General features: G+C 36.7%; 1 long non-coding RNA gene across 1 annotated transcript; it reads right to left on the minus strand.

Annotated features, from left to right (window-relative positions):
* Positions 1-17,874: 17,874 nt before the first annotated feature.
* LOC135969417 (uncharacterized) lies at positions 17,875-20,678 on the minus strand. The gene is made up of 2 exons (XR_010584670.1): positions 20,562-20,678; positions 17,875-18,035 (listed from the first exon to the last, which is right to left on the minus strand). It is a non-coding gene; the product is annotated as an uncharacterized lncRNA (long non-coding RNA).

Here is a 20,678-nt window from a genome sequence, read left to right on the forward strand (position 1 = left end):
TTACATATGGTCTAGAAGGTATGTAATTTGAATCCCAGCAGTGGAAGAGATTGTGAATGTAGGAAAAAGTGCCTGAGGAAATAGTGACCAAATTATTCCTAATTTTGATGGAAAAAACAAACACTGACTTACAGACCTATAAGTTCAGCAAATGCAAAATAGAATAAATACAAAGAAAATACCCACATACATCATAATCAAACTACTAAAAAGCCAATACAAACTCTTGAAAACAGAGAAAGAGAAACATTACCTGCATTCAGAGAGAAACCAATGTACTTGACAGCTGACAATGATACAAATTATAGCTAATTTTTCAAAAGAAATATGAAAATCAAAAGATAATAAAAGGATATTTTTTAAACACTCAGAGGAAAAAATAGCACTATCAATTCAGAATTCTGTATCCAGTGAAAATATCCTTCAGAAACAGTAATGGAATAAATATATTTTAATATAAATTAAATCTATTATCAGCAGGACTTTACAATAAGAAATATAAAAGGACTGGGCACAGTGGCTCATGCCTGTAATCCCAGCACTTTGGGAGCCTGAGGTGGGTGGATCACCTGAGGTCAGGAGTTGGAGACCAGCCTGACTAACATGGTGAAACCCCATCACTACTAAGTACAAAAAATTAGCCAGGCATGGCGGCACATGGCTGTAATCCCAGGTACTTGGTAGACTGAGGCAGGAGGATCATTTGAATCCAGGAGGCAAAGGTTGCAGTGAGCCAAGATTGTACAATTGCACTCCAGCCTGGGTAACAAGAGCAAAACTCCATCTCAAAAACAAAAACAAAATATATATAAAAATATATAAATGTAAAATATTTATATTACGTAAAATAAAATATTAATATAGAAAATGTATTTTATATAAAATATATTCAAAATATATTTATATATTTCACATTATAATATATATAAAATATATATATAAAAGTATATTCTCCAGAATGAAGGAAAACAATGCCAGGAAAAAACTCAAATCAATAGGAAGAAAGGAATACCACTATAAATGGTAAAGAGGTAAATATAAAATACTACCTTTTTTGCCATAAATTCCTTAATATACAACTGCCTTAGTCTGTTTGGACTGCTATAGCTGATTACCATAGACTTTGTGGCTTATGAGCAACAGAAATTTACTTTGGGCAGTAATGGAGGCTATGAAGTCCAAGATCAAAGTGCCAGCAAATTCTGTGTCTGGCAAGAGCCCACTTGTTAGTTCGTAGAGCACCATCTTCTCTTTCTCCCTTCACACGGCAGAAGGGGCAAGGGAGCTCTCTGGGAACTATTTTTAAGGCACTAATTCCACTAGTGGACTCTCCGTCCTCATAACCTAATTATCACCTCCCAAAGGCCCCACCTCCAAATACCATCACACTAAGAGTTAAGATTTCAGCATCTGAATTTTGGAGAGCTGCAAACACTCACACTCACCAGGAAGACTCAAATGTTGGACAATAAAACATTTCTGAATATATTTCAAAAGACTTAGGTCATCAAATATGTTCCCTGACCATTAAAATGAGATACTTAATCAAAACAATAAGATACATAGAAAACAATTCCAAATTACTTGGAACTTAAGTTAGACACTTCTAAATAACCCATAAACCAAAGCAGAAATTACAAAGGAAATTAGAGAAAACTTCGAACTGAAGGATAATGAAAACATATCACCTATATCAGCATTTAGAAGAAAATTTACAGTTTTAAATTCCTCTATTAGATAAAAAGATTTTAAGTGATCTAATATTTCATATTAAGATGCTAGAAAAAATTGAAATTCATAAATGAGAGGAAAGAAACAAAGATAAGAACAGAACTCAAATTAACAGAAAGCAAAAATAATAGAAAATTTTAAAAGGTGAAAAGTTTGTTCTTGGCAAATAATAATAAAACTGATAAACTCACAGTGTTAAGGGAAAAAGCCACAAATGACCAATTATCAAGAATAAAAACAGAGATACCTCTTTCACTCTTACAGATATTAAATGGATAACAAGATAATATGAACAATTTTATGATAGTACATTTGATAACTTAGATTAAATAGGAAACTTAAGAAAAAAATAATACTGATTTTACCCAAATTTTTGTTTAAAAGACAGGCAGAGAAAAATCCCACATCATTTTATGAAGTCAACATTACCTTATACCAAAGCTTTAAGAGATAATATAAGAAAAGAAAACGTTTGTGTCATAACGAAGACATAAAAATTCTCAAAAATAGTAGAAAATCAATTTCAGCAATATATATAAAAAGGACAATACACCATGACAAAGAATGCAAAGTTGGTTTTACATCTTAAAAATTATTTAATATAATTTGTCATACTTAGAGAATAAAGATATATCACATGATAATTTCAAAAGATCCGGAAAAAGCATTTGACTTGTATTAGTTCATTTTCATACTACTCTAAAGTACTGCCCGAGACTGTGTAATTTATAAAGTAAAGAGGTTTAATTGACTCACAGTTCAGCATGGCTGGGGAGGTCTCAGGAAACTGACAATCATGACAGAAAGCAAAGGGGAAGCAAGGCATCTTCTTCCCAAGGCAACAGGGAGAAGTGCCCAGCCAAAGCGGGAGAGCCCCTTATAAAAGCATCAGATCTTGTGAGAACTCACTCACATAATGAGAACAGCATGGGGAGCTGCCCCTGGGATTCAATTACCTCCACCTGGTCCAACTCTTGACACGTGGGGATTGTAGAAATAACAATTTAAGGTGAGATTTGGGTGGGGCCACAGAGCCCAACCATATCAGATTAAATTCAAACCTACTGGTTAAAAAAAAGCAGAAACGAACTTTCTCGTCTAATAAAGAATATTTTCTAAAAGGTTATTAAGTAACATGAAACTTAATAGTGGAAGAATAACTCCTTTCTCTTCAGATTAGGAACAAAAGCGAAAGCATCATTTTATTGTATTGGAGGCCCTATCTATGTAATAAGGCAAGAAAAAATAAAGTATGCATGTTGAAAACCAAGAAGTAAAAAAGTTTCTATTCATAGGCAGTATGATTATTGACAAGGAAAATCCTTTTTTAAAGTCTCAGAAAAAGTACTACATTAACAAATACAGAGTTTACAATATAGAAGTCCAATATAAACCAACCAACTATATTCTACAGACCAGCAATAAATAACTGAAATTTGAAATTTAAAAACAACATCATCCAAAATACAAAACATTTAGGGGTCAGTTTGATAAAAGGTATTTGTAAACCCTACTATAAAAACTTCACAACATTGCAGAGTGAAAGTAAAGATCTAAATAAAATAAAATACAACTTGTTCATGGATTAATCAGCTCAATATTAAGATGGCCATTCTCGCCAAACTGATCTATACATTCAACACAGTCACAAACATAATCCCAACAGGCTTTTTATTTTGCAGACATTGACAAGTTGATTCTAAAATTCATCTAGAAATATAAAAACCTAGAATAGGCAAAATAATTTTGAAAAAGAACAAAATTGGGTAATTTATTGGATTTTAAAGACATGATAATGAAGACTGTGGTATTAGCATAAAGGCAGGAATACAGATCAAAGGAAAAGAATACAGAGTTTAAAAATAGGCCGACACATATAAATCAAGTGATTACAACAAAGGTGTCAACATAATTTAATAAAATTCAGATATTCCAATTGGGAAAGGATATTCATTGTTTTCTAAGCAGCTACAGCTGCTTAGAAAACAGGTAGGAGGTACAGGAACACTCCTCACAAACCCACAAGGGGCACTATCACTGCCAAGAGGTCATGGATAATTAGGCAAAGCTGAGATTAGTACTGCAATTACCCAGTTTCCTGTCCTTGATTTAATCCACTGAATCACTCAGTCCCTGTATTTGGTTTAAAGCAACATAGCAAAGTTTCTCTAATTGACTTGCAAACAACTGAAAGCCAAATTGCAGTTATAGTGGAAAAAAAAATGTATACGGGATGAACATCATAAGATGGGGAGGAAATTCTTTTTTTCTTTTTCTTTTAATCAAACTGATTTAGGTTTCACTTTTCTGCTTCTTTGTTTGACCATTGAAACTTCTTGGAACAAAAAAAAATTTCCATTAATTAGATGTAATTTGCTTCTGTTATGAGTGAAGGAACGTTAACAGAAAATTTATTTTTGTTTCATACAATGTGTAAGTGAAAATAGAATGTATTTTTGCCAAATACATTATCTTTACTCTAAGTTATTTTTAATTGTAGAAAGCTAATTTTGGTGGAATCATTTCTTAATGAAATTTAGCTTGATTTGAGTAAGAAAAAAAATCACTGCATAAATGCTTCATTTGTTCCTGCTCATTTGAATAACAGCCAAAGTAATATTGTCTCAAAGAGATTTTTTTTCTAATGTGGTTTATACAGTAATAAGTTATTGATGTTAACATTTCCAGTCATTATTACTACAAAGCTAAATATCACCAAAATCTATTCATTTCTATTTGATACACAGGATGTGATCAAGGTTGAGAGGTCCTACATTGAACATATTATATTTTTCTCTTATCTCCTAACGAAGTCCATATAATTTAATTTCACTGCATCATGTTCTGATAATATGTTAATTTTTAAATGCCATTCTTCCCAACAAGCTAAAATACAAACCTCGTATATAGAGAAAAAGTCATGTTGTCACCGACCACTGTTTAAACACGAAGGCTGTTGGATTTTTGTTCTGAAAAGCTTCATCTTCCTCTTCTGTTTCCCATCAACACAAAATAAGTGGAGCTTTGGTAATCAAATATTTCAGTGAATTTGGATTGTGAAAAAGCGAATTTGGACCTTGTATCATTTAGCACTTATTGTCCATGAGAGATAAAGGTGAATGCTTTAGTCTGAACTATGCTAACCATCTATAAAGCTGGGTCATGAAGCAATTGTAAATTTTCTTGATTGGGCAGGAATTCCCTGCTCTAGTTACATTATTTCACCAAATACATAAACATAAGCCTGGAAATTTTTATTTTTATTCTCTTCATTGTGCAACTTAATTTTGTAAGGATCTAATTGCATTTAGTATCCACTGTTCACTTTATTTTACTTTAAAACAAATAAATGGGCAGCAAATCATGGAGTACAGGAAACCAAGGACAATACATAGGGAATCCATTATATATGAAACTATTTGCATACTGTTGAAATCAAGAGATCTTTAAATTGTGCCTCTTCGCTTTCTTTGCCATTCTCATAATCACTTAAAGGGAATGAGTCATCATTAATGTAACCACTAAGAAGGGCAGTAAAGACCTCAGAGAAAAGGACTCAACTTGAGAAGTCATTGAACTCCAAGATTCAAATAACACAAATATGCATTGGCATATTAATGGGTACATCACAAGGTAGTTTTATCTCGCTGCAACTAGATTATACTCCGTATAAATTTCCTAACTAGAGGGAACCTATTGCAAGAGAATGTCAGTGAAAATTATGCATGTCTTTCAGAAGAACATTCTGCCCCAGAACTTGTTTTTAAAATGACAAACTTTCAGACCCTGAAATTTATCATTTGCCATAACTGTAAAAACTACCACACCAACGTGCTGAAGGTTCTTTGAGCCAATGCTTTCAGTTGCCAGTCTTTACAAATGTCTTCCTTTCTTCTCTAATCTGTTCCTGGGTTCTTCTGGCTGGAAAAACTGGAATTGTGCCACAGTTTGAATGCAGTGGACTTGCTGTGTACATAAGAAAATCCTCCCCACTTTCTACCCAATTTGAAAGTTCCCTATTACTAGCCTAAATATAACATTACTTAATTATAGATTGCTTTATTGCAAAGTGGTTTTTTTTCAGAAATTAATTATCAAAGTTGCATAATCAGCAACCTAAATATAATATGATGCTAGTTTCACCTTTTATAGCACAATTAAGTGCTCTAGAAATTCATCGAATTCTTATGCTTCAAATGTTTTATAAATAACATCACCTAGGGACTTTACCAAAAGCATCAAAGATTCACTTTGCCTTTTATGCCAGCAGAATTGCTTCAGTGTTGCTACTTCTTGTCTCTGGTGTTGGAAAAATTTCTTAACTCATCCTGTATTGCAATGTGGAATTACAATCTAAGAATGGGGAGGGTTTCCTTACTTACAGGTCCAGAATGAGAAAGAGTTTTGTCAGAGCAAGAATCCATCAGCTTCTTGATGCCAGGAGTTGGGGTGTGGGTATCAGCTGTTTACAGGAGCTGTCTGAGAAGGCTAGCTGCCCAGCAACTGGAAACCTTGTAGCGTATAAGATGCTGGCAGAGTAAAGGATTCATTAATGCCACGGGAAGGACGCAATGTCACCCTTCCCACCTGAAGAGAAAGAAGAAGGTCTCCCTGCTGCCTCACTGTCCAGTCAACTCATACTTAGCTCTTGGGACCCCTTTCAGATGATTCTGCTCAATGCTTCTCACATTGTTTTCAAAAATGTCCTTACTAAAGTATTATATCACATGATTTGGGAAAATAAGCCAGCAAAGCTCAGGTTAATTTCCTTTCAGGACTTGGTTCCAGGAAAGTTTACTCATTATTAAACCTTTGACGATAACAGAAAGACTCTGGTTATCCCCAAAACAAAGAATGGTCTTGAACTACCAATGTTTTACCATCAAAGTAATACTGACTGACTTCTATCTGCTGACAGTTACAGAACACAGCAGAAAATTCCTTCAAAGATGACCTTGTCCCCAAAAATACATTTAGTGGGCTCTATCCCATTAGATTCTACAAGAAATGTTGACTCCTTTAGGAAAACATGTATTCAGTTGATTTTTATTTGCTTTGCCTTTTGATCCAAAGATCAGAACACTGTTAAATTCTTTGTCAGCACCACAATTGTTACTTATTCATCTTTTGTTTTATTATGATTATCTATTTCTATACTAGCACATATGGGTGTTCTCATCCATTGACAAGTTGAACAAAGCAAGGACGAATTATTTTAGATTTTCAGGAATTCTAGGTGCATGCCATTTATTGTTACCAAACTTGTTGGAAGACTCCTGGTGTCAATGTTTTCATGTTCCTGAATACTCATGAATAAATCTTATTTTATACATGTCTCCAAAGAAACTTTGAGTTTTACAGGGATTTCCTCCTCCATGCAAATAATCATGCTAGAAAGGAAATAATTACTACGTTGTTAATTTGTTTATAAATTTGAAATTGAATTGCTAATATTTTCTAAAGTCAGGATGTATGTCTCATGTGGTAAAGAAAACAAATCATCTTTTTCAAAATGGGTACTTCTGTTTTTGAAATGGCATTTACAAAATCTTCGGGATAGGTAAGACTGAAAAAGTATCATATTAGCAATGTTTATGACTAATAGACAGCTACATTGTATGTATTTATGCATGAGCTGTTCTGCTCCTGAACCAGCCTGTTTCTGTGTGAGTATACTGTGGCATGAGGCAGTGCTAAGTTGATGGGACTGTATGTTAATGTTCACAGATTTACTGAGGCATCATATTACTGGAGTGATTAGGTTTGGTATACATAATGCCATGATGTCAGCAATGTTGATGTTGGCTCAGAAGCTTTTGAAATTAGCATTGCTCGTGGCATTTTTTATATACCAAGATGTTACTCATAATGGCACTACTGAAGAAAATACTTCTTTTGTAGGTGTCACACAACACCCCCAACTGTCAGCAAAACAGATTAAGCAGAATTTAAATTCAGCTTTCAGAAAATAAAAGGATGGAGCATTAGAAATTATGTGATCATTTACAAATGACTGTTCCAAAATTCTTACGTTTATATATTTACTGCAATTTTAGGCTGTGTTTACGTTATGAAGACATAACTCCTGTGCATGCTGTTGGGTTTTATAAAGGCTTCTTTCAGACATTTGCATTAGGAATTCAGTTTTGAAATAAAAGTCATTCCCAAATAAGGCTGATGTTTTTTATTAAAATAAAATTTATGCCCAGTCCCCCAAATGGCTCTGGTGGTAATTAAGCAGAATCAAGTATTGGAATGTAGCAATTTTTAAAAACCAAGCTGACAATTAGTTTTTAAAGAGAGACAGTCACCTAATAGAGATCAAATTTTAATGCATTTTCTTAGCCTGCTGCCATTTCCAGAACTTTGTCAGACATTTTCTGTTTTCCAAGTAGAAGAAAAAGTGGCACATTACAATAAATTTTTTTCGTTTTTACAGTAGTATTTCTTTGCTGAAACATGTACTCTGTTGAGCTTATTTACATGACCTCTTCTCTTCCAAAAGCTCATTGTATTTTATAATATAATCTAATTTTAGTAATTACAGTGTCTGTATAATACCAGCCAGTGAAAAAAGAGCACTCCCATTTTTCAGCTGAGTAATTGCAGAAAATAAAAAATAAAAGGTAAGTCACTTTTCTAAGGTCACTCAAATGAGAAAGGCATAAATATCTAAACAGAATTCATGGCCCAAACAGCTGCAGTTCCTAGGGTACATCCCACAACTCCCTTGAGCATTCCATTCACTTTATGATGAATGATGGTATAGGATTTAATCTCATAGCCCCAAAAGTTTACGTGAAACTTTAACATATGTTGTTACATGTAATTCTTACGACGATGTGAATTTTTAATCCCATTTTACTCATGATGAACAATGCCAACTTTAAAGACATAAATTGTAGGTTCTGCATATTAGCCCTTTGTCAGATGAGTAGATTGCAAAAATTTTCTCCCATTCTGTAGGTTGCCTGTTCACTCTGATGGTAGTTTCTTTTGCTGTGCAGAAGCTCTTTAGTTTAATGAGATCCCATTTGTCAATTTTGGCTTTTGCTGCTGTTGCTTTTGGGGTTTTAGACATGAAGTCTTTGCCCATGCCTATGTCCTGAATGGTACTACCTAGGTTTTCCTCTAGGGTTTTTATGGTATTAGGTCTAACATTTAAGTCTCTAATCCATCTTGAATTAATTTTCGTATAAGGAGTAAGGAAAGGATCCAGTTTCAGCTTTCTACTTACGGCTAATCCAGAACCTACAAAGAACTCAAACAAATTTACAAGAAAAAAACAAACAACCCCATCAAAAAGTGGGCAAAGGATATGAACAGACATTTCTCAAAAGAAGACATTCATACAGCCAACAGGCACATGAAAAAATGCTCATCATCACTGGCCATCAGAGAAATGCAAATCAAAACCACAATGAGATACCATCTCACACCAGTTAGAATGGCGATCATTAAATAGTCAGGAAACAACAGGTGCTGGAGAGGATGTGGAGAAATAGGAACACTTTTACACTGTTGGTGGGATTGTAAACTAGTTCAACCATTATGGAAAACAGTATGGCGATTCCTCAAGGATCTAGAACTAGATGTACCATATGACCCAGCCATCCCATTACTGGGTCTATACCCAAAGGATTATAAATTATGCTGCTATAAAGACACATGCACATGTATGTTTATTGCGGCACTATTCACAATAGCAAAGTCTTGGAATCAACCCAAATGTCCATCAGTGACAGATTGGATTAAGAAAATGTGGCACATATACACCATGGAATACTATGCAGCAATAAAAAAGGATGAGTTTGTGTCCTTTGTAGGGACATGGATGCAGCTGGAAACCATCATTCTTAGCAAACTATCACAAGAACAGAAAACCAAACACCGCATGTTCTCACTCATAGGTGGGAACTGAACAATGAGATCACCTGGACTCAGGAAGGGGAACATCACACACCGGGGCCTATCATGGGGAGGGGGGAGGGGGGAGGGGGGAGGGATTGCATTGGGAGTTATACCTGATGTAAATGACGAGTTGATGGGTGCAGCACACCAACAAGGCACAAGTATACATATGTAACAAACCTGCACGTTATGCACATGTACCCTACAACTTAAAGTATAATAATAATAAATAAATTAAAAAAAAAAAAGACATAAATTGACCTTTCTAAGGTTACATAGATGATAACTGGAAGAGCGGAAATAGGAGCTTCAAGAATAACATTCTTTCCTCTTCCTTATAACTACAGTTGCCTTTTCCTGAGTTATTTCTGTCTCTGCCTTTAAAGTGTATTTCGCCCTTCAGGATCTGTCTCAATGCTACCTACTCCACAAACACACTAATGCCCCAACATTCCCACAAGGAACTTTGTACAAATACCTTGCATACAATTATAATATGTGCCTTATCTCTTTTTTCTAGAGTAAAGCAGTAAAGGGAAAGGACTGATGAATCTTGTTCATACCAGTTATCAAAGAACATAGATTGGATTAATGAATGGAATGAATGAAAGGACTAACGAAAAGGACGGATTAATGAGTGGAATCATTAAGAAAAACAATTTGTTTTTTTATTTTCCATTACAATAATAATAAGATGAAAGTTCAAATACTATTCTGGCCTATTCTCAAGGAAAAGAGAATATCTATGGCTCTGCTATGGCCTGAGTATAGAAAAAGGCAGGGATAATGCTCAGCTGTGGAAAGAACGAGGTAGGAATTAATTCCCAGTCCCAGGTGAGGTGTCCAGGAAACCTGGCAAGTTCTGGAAATTCAAGTCAAAGGAAGCAGATAGAGATGGATCTTGTATTCTACAAAACTAGACACTGGTTACAAAACAAGCTTGTCAAACAAGCTTTTTTTTTTTTTTTTTTTTTTTGTGTGTGTGTGTGTGTGTGTGTGTGTGTGTGTGTGTGCATGTGAACCAAGAGGTGTTTATCTAAGCAACTTATCCACACAGGTCTCAGAGCATCTCATGCATCTAAATTTGCGTTTGCAATCACAGTTGAGTTGAAATTAGGGCAAAAGAAACTTTTCTTGCTTGTTACTTCACTAGACTCTAAGCTCCTTGGTGGCCAGGACTGTGTCTTAATCATCATTATGTTACTAATATCACTGATACAAAGCAAAGTGCCTGACACATTTGAAATATTTAATACTTTTTAAAGAATAAATAAAATGCCAAAATCCAGAGTATTATAGAAGGGAGGCATTCCCTCTACATTCTCTGTGGAATGCCAGCATATTCTCCTCCCAAGATGTTTTTCAGAATTATATTAACTTAATAATTTTTCTAGGACGGAAAATCTGGCCCTTAGCCTTGAAGAATATGAAGCCTTATTTGTCAGCACAAATAAAGTGATCTGTCTCTCAGAAGCAGATTCACATCAACTACACACAAAACTGATAACTAATACTAGTGACAACTGATTAATTTTAGTCTAAAATCTATTTGATTCAACTTCCTCATTTCTATCCAACGCATTATCTCCCTGAAGACAAAATATATGGGAAATTCAATTATAATAAAATGTTGTTGGGTGAAAATACAATTGAAAATTGAATATTCAAATAAAACCACTATCTCCTATAAAGGATAATTTTGATAAAAGAGCAGACATAGTCAAAGTCATTGGCCAAAGGTCTTCTCCACTCACCAGACTGTGCCAGCATGGGTCTTTCCTGTTTACCTCCCTAACTCTTTTTATTTGTTCTGGAGGCTCTTAGTACTTTTTTCTGATAGATTCATTCATTTTAAAAATAGTCTTTGTTAATATATTTCACTGGGTTTCTATCAAGTCTTGTAGGACTGGAAGCTAGACTCCTTTGTCTAGCTGTATTGATATAAAAATGTGACTCTCATAGCAAACAGAACAAATAGATTTCCCTCATTTCAAAGTTCCTAGGAGAAACCACATTGTATTATGATGACATCACAACAATTAGATACAAGAATAATTAAGGAGAGGAAAAATTGTGTTTTTTTCCTACTAAAAGAATTAAACTTTCACAATGCCAAAAAAAGAGAACGATTACTATTGAGTCTTACCTGGGTTCATGATGCGTTGCTGGCTTCACAGAACAAGCCTGTTGACTTCATCTGCAATGCAGATTCAGCTCACTCAGAAGCTTTTCTTGATTGTTAACTCACTACACTCTAAGCTCCTTGGTGGCCAGGACTGTGTCTTAATCATCATTAAGAACAAATATGTAATCATAGGCAAAGGAGATTCAAGAAGTTTTGCCCTGAATTCTGGATATCTTCCTCAAGCCTCCTTACAGTTAGCCATATCTCTACTCTTACTACAGTATGACAACTAGGCATTTTACATGAACTGGAGACTGTATCCCTTCATGTGCTAAACTATTAGATACTCTGAGAGAAGAGACTTGGGCAGCTTGAAATGAACCTTTAGGGAGTGATGTGACTGAATATATACTTTGATCTCAGTCCCCTCCTTCCTTCTCCTAACTCCCCTCTAATCTCCTCCCGTCAGCAAGAGTAAGGTGGAGAAGGATGCAGAGTGTATCCACAAAGCAAATAGAAGATACTTGAAACCATAGGAAAAAGTGCAAACGAGCCGTGTAAATTTGAACAAGTCTCTTCTCTAGACCTTAATCTCTCCTTCTTTTTGGAATATCGATAACAAGAGCTACAGAATTGGCAGGAAAATTAACTAATTCATGAAAGAATGTTTAGCAAAGCACTTGGCATCTAGTACAAGTTTTAAATCTACCAGCTCTCATTGATGCCAGCGTTATTATTATTACAATTACTATCACAGTCCATTCTTTGGCACAAATTCACTTCGAACAATACTGCCAGCAAGACTACATCTTCCTGAGGATGACTTTGTCCATGAACCTTGACTTGTGAGAAATACCTTCTTGCCTGATTATCCAGGTGATCAAGGCTGAATCCCTGCCTCCTTGCCTTTCAGATCCCCCATCACTGGGTTCCACTGACCATTATTGCTTCCCTGAAAAACATTGCCTTACTGGACTACTCACTGATGAGCAGTGCTACCCCTATTAAATATTTGTATTAGTCCACTCTCATACTGCTATAAGGAAATAATCTATAAAGTGTAATTTATAAAGGAAAGAGGTTTAAATTGACTCACAATCTGCATAGCTGAGGAGGCCTCAGGAAACTTACAATCATGGGAAGCAAACACATCCTTCTTCACATGGAGACAGGATAGATAAGTGCTGAGCAAAGGGGGAAAACCTCCTTACAAAACTATGAGAACTCATGAGAACTCACTCACCATCATGAAAATAGCAGCATGAGGGTAATCACCCCCATGATTCAATTATCTCTCACTGGGTCTCTCCCATGACTACAATTCAAGATGAGATTTGAGTGGGGACACAGCCAAATCATATCATTCTACTCCTGGCCCCTTCCAAATCTCATGTCCTTCTCACATTTAAAAACACAGTCATGTCTTCCCAACAGTCCTCCAAAGTCTTAGCTCATTCCAGCATTAACCCCAAAGTCCAATTCCAAGAGCTCATTTGAGACAAGGCAAGTCCCTTCTGTCTATGAGCCTGTAAAATCAAAAGCAAGTTAGTTACTTCCTAGATACAATGGGGGTACAGCCATTCATAAATACACCTGTTCCAACTGTGAGAAATTGGCCAAAACAAAGGGTTTATAGACCCCATGAAAGTCTGAAATCAAATAGGGAAGTCATTAAACCTTAAAGTTCCAAAATGATCTCCTTTGACTCCATGTCTTACATCCACATCACGCTGATGAAAGAGGTGGGCTCCCATGGCCTTGGGCAGCTCCACCCTTGTGGTTTTGTAGGGTATAGTGCCCCTCCCAGCTGCTTTTGTGGGTTGCCATTGAGCGTCTGAGGCTTTTCCAGGTGCATGGTGCAAGCTGTTGGTGGATCTCTCATTCTGGGGTCTGGAGGATGGTGACCCTCTTCTCACAGCTCCACTAGGCAGTGCTCCAGTGGGGACATTGTGTGGGGGCTCCAACCACACACACATTTCCCTTCTGCACTGTCCTAGCAGAGGTTCTCCACGAGGGCTTCACCCAGCAGCACATCTCCACCTGGAGATCCATGCATTTCCATACATCCTTTGAAATCTATGTGGAGGTTCCCAAACCTCAATTCTTGCCTTCTGTGTACCCACAGGACCAAAACCACATGGAAAATTCCAAGGCTTGGGACATGCAATCTCTGAAGCAATGGCCTGAACTGTACCTTGGCTCCTTGTAGTCACTGCTGGAACAGCTAGATGCAGCGGCCGAGGCTGCACACAGCAGGGAAATCCTGGACCCAGCCCAGGAAATCATTTTTCCTTCCTATGTATCTGGGCCTGTCATGGGAGGGGTTGCCTCAAAGGTCTGTGACATACCCTGGAGACATTTTCCCCATCGTTTTGGCAATTAGCATTTGACTCCTTGTTACTTATGCAAATTTCTGCAACCAGCTTGAATTTCTTTTTAGAAAAATTTATTTTCTACTACATCATCAGACTGCAAATTTTTCAAACTTTTATGCTCTGTCACCTCTTGAATGCTTTGTTGCTTAGAAATTTCCTCTGCCAGATACCCTAAATCATCTATCTCACGTTCAAAGTTCGGCAGATCTCTAGGGCTGGGGCAAAATGCCGCCAGTCTCTTTTTTAAAGCATAGTAAGAGGCATCTTTGCTCCAGTTGCTAACAAGTTACTCATTTCCATCTGAGACCATCTGCACCTGGATTTCATTGTCCAAATCACTCTCAGCCTTTTGGTCAAAGCCACCCAACAAGTCTCTAGGAAGTTCCAAACTTTCCCATATCTTCCTGTCTCCTGAGCCCTTCAAATCTCTCGGAAATTCCAAACTTTTCCACATTTTTCTATCTTCTTTTGAGCTCTCTAAACTATTCCATCCTATGCTTGTTAACCAGTTCCAAAGTGGCTTCCACATTTTCAGGTATCCTTATAGCAGCACCCAACTCCTGGTACCAATTTATTGTATTAATCCATTCTCACACTGCTATAAGGACATACCCAAGACTGGGTAATTTATAAAGGAAAAAAGTTTGATTGACTCACAGTTCTGCATGGCTGGAGAGGCCTCAGGAAACTTGCAATCATAGTGCAAGGACAAGCAAACACATCCCTCCTCACAAGGCAGCAGGAGAGAGAAGTGCCAAGCAATTGGGGAAAAGCCACTTATAAAACCATCAGATCTCATGAGAACTCACTTCTAGCACAAAAACAGCAGCATGGAGGTAACCGCTCCCATGATTCAATTACCTTCCACTAGGTCCCTCCCAGGACACATAGGGATTATGGGAACTACAATTCAAGATGAGATTTTGGTGGAGGCACATTGAAACCATATCAGTATTACAGTCTTCTTACCACAAGGGTAGAATAGAGATAGAGATGGGCTTAGTCCCTGGGTTTTAGACTTTTTAACTCCATGTCTTTATTCTTAACTAACTACAGTTGATATAATTATATTCCATGCTATGACAAGGAAAAGAGTTTTATTTTTAATGCCTTGGTATTATTCTGAATCATATGCATTACTGTAGCATTTAAGAGTGACATTTAGAGAACGAAAGGATGCACCATTAGGAATTATGAGTCTGTGCACAAATGAATACAAATGCAAACATGAAATGCCTTGGTCATTCCCTGTTTCCTTCCTGAGTCTATGGTTTATGGGAGAAAGCTTCATTGCTCACAGAAACCATTTTGGAAGGATCATTACCAATTGCATAAAAGTTTTTGACAGTCAGAACATATTAGGTGATTGTTGACCATAACTTACTGAAAATATGAAAGTAAGTGAAGCAAAACTGAGACTAGGGAATTACTCTGAGGCTCTGAACACCAACAATTTAGTTGAATCCAGTAATTTACTGTTGCCAACTTAGTATGGCTCTCTGAAGCACTTTAAGCTCTACTGCTTGCCAGAGTGGTCAGTTGGTGGGTGAAACGGTTTTTTTTTGTTGTTGTTGTTGTTTTATTTTCTAACATGTTTAGTTTTTTTTTTTTTTTTCTGGCAATGAGGTTCTAATATTGCTTCTTTTCAACCCTCAAAACCCTACTCTTCTGCCCAGCTTGAGGTGTCAGGGAATGATATGGAAAATAATATTATTTTTACTCCAGGACTGTGCCCAAAAATCAGGTAGAAAGACTTGCTTTGTTTTCTCAAGGGCTGGAAATCACTGCCATAGGAATGAAAAAAGGGTGAACTGGATAGAGTAAGACATCTATCTCTTAAGCTGGGCATCTGTAAAATACCTAAAGGGACGTAATTTACACTCCAGGATTTCTCAGCCTGATTTAATTTTTTGTGCTCTAAATGGCAGGCTTGGTGTGATATATTGGATATAATCTCTGTGGAAGGTAAAATTACAAGATTGTAATTGTGAGGGCATGAATTACAATTTCTGTAATAATGGGCAATCAGAAGATGTGACATCCTCAGTCAGTGCTGCTGATTCCTGGACGAAGGCCCTGCCCGTGTCTTTGCAAAGCCTCACATATGGTGTTTGAAGTATACTAACAAAAAAAAAAAAGAAGAATTATGAGTGGTATTGATGCTGGTGCTGTGATTAACAGTGATACAAAATCCTTTGAAAAAAATATAAAATGGCATAATTTAAAGTTCCTTCAGTATCATAAAAACAGCATGGAGGAATAAATGAATCTAAGCATTCAAACCCAAAGGAAAATAGCTATCTCAGCCATTTGTCAGGAAATTGAATGAATTCTGTAATCTTTCTTCGATCAGTTGATTGGGGGTTTTAGGAAATGGCGTAATCACTTGAAAGTGGTAGGATTCCCCTAGATGCACACAGAAGTGCTGCTCACAGTGTCCTAGACAAAACGTAGAATCTAGTGGTGGGGAAAGGTTTTCCAAGACCATGAAACTTGTCCCTCATTATGTGGTGCAGCACCTAAGCACTAATTAGCTGTGAGATCTTGGGCCATTTACTTAGCCTTAATCTTCAAATGTAAAATAAGAGGTTTGAGAAAAGTGATCTTATATACTCTTATGATGATTAAATTATGAGATCCCAGGTAGATACCTGACTTCCTCTGGAATGGAAGGGCAGTCAAATGAGCAGGTGTTTATTATCACATTTCTTTTTTCTTTTCTTTTTCTTTTTATTTATTTATTTATTTTTGAGATGGAGTCTCGCCTATTGCCCAGGCTGGAGTGCAGGGGTGTGATCTCGGCTCACTGCAGCCTCTGCCTCCCAAGTTCCAGCAATTCTCCTGCCTCAGCCTCCTTGGTAGCTGGGATTACAGGCACACGCCACCATGCCCAGCTAATTTTTGTGTTTTTAGTAGACACAGGGTTTCTCATGTTGGCCAGACAAACTTCTGACCTCAGGTGATCTGCCCGCTTCAGCCTCCCAAAGTGCTAGGATTACAGACGTGAGCCACTGCACCCACCCCAACCTATTATCATATTTCTAATTTTGATTATTATATGCTGTATTTTTGGTTGGCAAGGTGATTGACAATTTTAATACCTTGGTTTCTTCAAGAGCTAAAAAATAATTCTTCCTAGAAAGTTATATTATTGTCAGTTTCAAATAAAATATATAAAGCATGCCAAGTATTACTGTAATATACTTTTCCCAAGCCACTTGTTCCTGTTCTTCCTCCTCCTCCTTCTCTTGGTTATTTCTTTCTTTCATATCACTCATTAACTGGCCTGAATTGTCTACTCACAGTTCAATGCTCATAAAAGAAATAAGTGACTTTTACATAACCAAAGATGCTCGATTCTAACCCCTATGTAATTAAGCTTTAGACCACTTTATACCAACACTAAAGGCACTCAACCCTACAATGACCCTTATCTACTTATCTACTACAGTCTTTGAGGTATGTCCTAAACTTAGACACCCATTCATTGTAGGTACTCTATGCTGTACTATAATTATTTGTCCGACTACATGGTTTTTCTTGAAGAACTTGAATACAAAGAATAGAGAGACTCAGATGATATAGCAGCACAGAAGAAAAGTCATGAAGAGTTTTCAGTAAACAAGAGCCATAATACAGGAATAACTGCAAAAATAGAAACCAGTTAGCTCAAGTCTCAGTCAATAGTAGAAACAGAAGTAGAGAAAGAATTATATAGAGAGATTGAAACTGAGTTGCGGGAATAATTTACTACCGGAATTGTTGTTGTGCATCTAGAGTAGCTTGAATTTTTTGAGTTCCAGTTCTCCATGCGACCTGATTATGTACATGCTGAGGCCTTTTTCAGTGTTTCCTGGTTCTTCTGTGTGAATCCTGATCAAAACTAACATTATCTGAAAAAAAGAAAAAAAAAAACAACTTGTGTACCTTTTTGTTCTTTGCCACCTTAAAGAGCCTAATATAAGGAAGTGTCAATAAAATTAGCCTGTTGTTTCTGGTTCCAAATGGGCTTATTCCTGAATATGAAAAAGCATTTCAGTAAGGGTAGGCAGAAGGGAATTACAGTAAAGCCTAGACACGTTAACCTATTTTGTTTTGTATTTCAGGTTTTAGTTAAGGGATAAGTAGTCAAGGAATCTGAACCTAAAAGTTTACATGAGGTGAGTATCTATAAACTGCATGTATCCATATTATCTCTGTTCATGATTTGTAGGGATAGTCAAGGTTGAGGTGTAATAAGATTATTTAGTAAATAGAATTTGGTTAATGTTGTTATTACCTTCGTGAATCCCTGGTATCAGCAGTGTAGTTTATCATTCCCTACCAGAGAATGGTATAAATTAGACTGCAGAATGCTTATTCTGTCTGCTAGTCATTGAAGTATTTGTCAGTGTGCTAATTAGAGTCCTGTTTATGAGGCTGAAAGAGCTCAGGGCCAATTTCCCACATAGCTCCTGTTGGTGGGCATAGTTTCCAGAGAAGCATGGTTACATCTGGTGTGCATGTTGTAGCTCAGCATTGATATTTTATTCATTTCATAGCTAGCAGCAGTTTTTCAGGCAATATCTGTCTGAAACAGTGGATTCCGTAGAAACGGCAATGTAGCTCTGATATGCTCTGTTCTATCAAGTGGAAAACTTTAAAGGAAAACCTGTGTGATTTGAATATCCTCGTAAATCATGTTTAATGCACCTTTAAATTAAAGGAGAAGAGTTGATCACAGAAACAATAGTGCTTAATACAAATCTCTTCCCGGTCTGATGCAAAGTAAGCCTCATACGATGTCATGAGAATGAAGCCATAATCGTAGGGCCAATTCAGGAACCAAGAAGAGCAGAATAATATTTTGATCCATGGAAAAAAGGGCGGTGCTTTCTCCACTCCGATTTAGTTTGTCAGTCAGGCAATAGAACATTTACAAACTTACTTGTTTTGGTCAGCATGACTGTGAATTTGAGGGTGAACATACTTTCTTTTTTTCAGTCCATCTATTCCTATGTTTAAATTGAGATCCAAAACAGGAGGTACTAAGATCATGCATTCCTCACAGGAGAAACTGACTAATTTTCATTGTCCATAGGTCCAGTTGAGATGCAAGTTTAGCTGCTGATCAATTTCATTCATTTAGAAAAGCAGGTGCCTCTAGGTGGATTTAAACATCTTTAAAGGGACAATGCTATTTATCCAAATTATTACTCTATCAAAGGTATGACTAGTTTATGACAGTATCTTGTCCACAGCCATCAACACTGTGGTCCCTAAATGACCCACCCAACTATATTATCGACACAGTTCACAGCAGTGTCCTGTGACTTACATGAAGGATGAAAAAACATTTGAAAAGCCTGAGGTCATCCTCAAAATGTTACCTGCTTGATAGACATAGTAGACATTCATAAATCTGCACCTCTCTGGTGTTGAAAGCCAAGAAAATATTTTATAACTCTGCCCTTCTATTTTCAACATCTCACCTGGAAAAGCAAGTTAGGTCTAGAGAGAACCATAAAATATTGGGGTAGAGTTAGAATGCAGAAAATGAGAAGAAGGGTCATTGATAAAATGTTCTTTTGTTCTGTGATGACTTTTCTCCTTACCCTGAATATTAGACTGGCCAGGTCAGGTTAATACAGGTTGCCATCAAATGGCAAAAAGAGAAAAGAAAAGTCAGCGAGCGATGTATGCACTTTGTTGCAGTTGCTGAATGACAGTGGGGATTTGTTATGGGACTTTGTGAAACACTTTAGATTTTGGTCCACAGTGATGCTTTTGGTTTCGGGAGAAACTTTGTTTCTCCCTCCATCTTTTATCCATGACCTTCACCTAACACTTTTATCCTAGTGAATTCTGGTTAAAATAAAATAAATATCAAAGGAATATACAGCTTAAGAGAAATACATTTTAAAAAAGAGAAGGAGGCATCAAAGCCAACCTCTGTCCCCTATGGGTTCAGGGATTTTTTTTGAAATCCAGCTACTGTTCTATTTTTCGTTCTCGTATTTTTTAACTGCAGCTTAGTATTGGTAAATACATCTACAGAGAAAAAGACAATATTTCCTCTCATGAATTAGCACCTATCTTGCAAAAGATGTTCTACTTAGCATTGTAGAGAAAACGGCAACCTGATTCTTGCTCAGGCCTCTCAGATTATGTTGTGAATGAAAAACTAAGGTAGAAGGATGAATGTGAGTATGTTCTAGAAAATGGAAAACAGGCAAGGGAGACATTGATTCTCACCTAAGAGATCTGAGAAAGCTACATTAAACAAAATTTAAAGGTGGAATTTGTGATTCTAGCATTTTAGGAGGCTGAGGCAGGTGGATCAATTGAGCCCAGAAGTTGGAGACTAACCTGGGCAACATGGCAAAACCATATCTCTACAACTATAATACATAAAGTAAGCCAAGCATGGTGGCACATACCTGTGGTCCCAGCCAGTAAGGAGGCTGAGGTGGGAGAATAACCGGAGTCCAGGAAGTCGAGGCTGTAGTGAGACATGATCATGCCACTGCACTCCAGCCTAGGTGAAGAGTACGACC

Source organism: Macaca fascicularis, chromosome 2 (assembly GCF_037993035.2).
Source record: "Macaca fascicularis isolate 582-1 chromosome 2, T2T-MFA8v1.1".
NCBI classification, from domain to species: Eukaryota; Metazoa; Chordata; class Mammalia; order Primates; family Cercopithecidae; genus Macaca; species Macaca fascicularis.